Source organism: Priapulus caudatus, unplaced genomic scaffold (genome assembly GCF_000485595.1).
Source record: "Priapulus caudatus unplaced genomic scaffold, Priapulus_caudatus-5.0.1 Scaffold645, whole genome shotgun sequence".
Taxonomy (NCBI): domain Eukaryota; kingdom Metazoa; phylum Priapulida; class Priapulimorpha; order Priapulimorphida; family Priapulidae; genus Priapulus; species Priapulus caudatus.
Genome location: NW_014577706.1, coordinates 121,513 through 123,352, shown reverse-complemented (window position 1 = coordinate 123,352; position 1,840 = coordinate 121,513). Strand labels below are relative to the sequence as shown.

Sequence of the window (1,840 nt, the reverse complement as noted above, 5' to 3'; positions counted from 1 at the left end):
CATGTCAGCAGAAACTACATTTCATGGTCCTTTCAATAAATTAAAGCCATAAAAATGCTAGGTCACCGCTGAAACAAAAAAGTTTTTCAATCGCTCCGTCAGACCATGTCCTCAGAAAATGTCTAAAATCTGCCCTGTGCCCTTTGACCTCCAATTTCGGCACAGTGATGGCTTTTCCTACCATGATGCTGTACACCGACTATCACGAGCCTAGGTCGAGCAGTTTAGATTTGTGCCGCAATTCTGCATTTCCTCCCTATACCTTAAGTTAAGAAGGGAATGTTCCCCCTTCTTTTACAGCTCTTGACCTTTGACCTTTGACCCCCAGCTTCGACATCCCAACTCGTTTTCGGATTACCCCCCCCCCACGTCCCGAATATCGTGACCGTACGTCGAGCGGTTAAGATTTGTGCCCAACTATTGACGGACGGACGCACGCACGGATGGACGGACAATCATGCGATTCTACAAGCTGCATCTGACTATGTCAGATGAGCTAAAAATGATGGTTAATAAATACAACTTGTCAGTACTAGACCTACCAGTACCAGTAATAGTTTTAATGTTTGATTTGACCTAATAACTTCACTTCAATACCGTCCAATACACCGCTGCAACACACATTCCTATACTATAGTGCGCACGCCATTATGCACAAATACACAGTAATATAAGATATTACTGTGTATTTGTACACCCTATTGTATTGTGTACACCCTATAATATTACTGTGTATTTGTGCACAATGTCAATGCCAATGGCGTGTGCGCTATAGAATGAGTGATGCAGCGGTGTATTGGATGGTATTGAAGTGAAGTTATTAGGTCAAATCAAACATTAAGACTATTACTGGTACTGGTAGGTCTAGTACTGACAAGTTGTATTTATTAACCATCATTTATTATTGAAACGGCCCAAGTGCATGCCTGTGGTTCGTAGGCTACAGTACTTTCGTGACAGTGTGTCGGTGATCATGCTGGTTATTGAATTAACCATGAATTAACACAGTTACTTCTACTTCTATACTGGACAGTCCGTAAGAAAAAAACGTCCATGGCTATAGCTAGCCATGGGATGTGACCTAACTTGAGTAAAGCCAGGTAGTTAGCCTTTTAGCCGAATGAATGGCACTGCGGGTGGTCACGGGCCAGTTCGCGCCCTCAGTGGTTCTTTTACGTCCACATTGGTACAAGCGCACTCACTGGATATTTACATGTATACTTTACACACAAACTAAAACCTAACCTTTGCTCAGCGTATACCCAAGGATTCGAAAATGTGAAGCTGTATAAATCGTTAAAGAGATGAAAAACAATGAAAACAGGAACACAAAAATGATGACAAACTACAGGAACTACCGGAAGGTGAATGTCGTTTCTACTTCTAGTTCTAGATTCTTCCACTACGTGGCGCGCGTGCTGTTAATTGAACAACTTCCGGCTGGAAGCAGTAGAAATCTGGTAGAAATGACAATTACGGGTTTTTGTTACAGATACCTATGCAGTTACTTACAATATATTGCGATACATTACAATATAAAGCAAAATATAATAAAAATAATAGCAAAATGTAACGTAAAAGAATTTCTCGCGCCCATCGGGATTTAAACTTGTCCTCTCTCTCTGCCTTTAACAAACCCCTATCACGTCCACGGGCGGCGCGCGAGTTTTTAAATCGTAGGATGGCGACTGAAGATTGATAAATTATTCGTGCTTTAACCCTGCCCCTAACCCTAACCTTAATCAGTCACCATCAGTTACCGTCCTATCCTTCAGTCGCCATCCTACGATTTAAAAACTTGCGGGCGGCGCTACCCACTAGGATGATTACTTTGATTAGT

At 42.0% G+C, this 1,840-nt stretch overlaps 1 protein-coding gene across 1 annotated transcript in view; it reads right to left on the bottom strand.

Annotated features, from left to right (window-relative positions):
* Nucleotides 1-1,347, bottom strand: part of LOC106812416 (ubiquitin carboxyl-terminal hydrolase 38-like) — a 16,181-nt gene extending 14,834 nt beyond the window's left edge. Inside the window, exon 1 of the mRNA XM_014816292.1 lies at nucleotides 1,246-1,347. The gene's annotated coding sequence lies outside the window, so the exon portion shown is untranslated. The remainder of the gene's footprint in view (nucleotides 1-1,245) is intronic.
* Nucleotides 1,348-1,840: the final 493 nt, after the last annotated feature.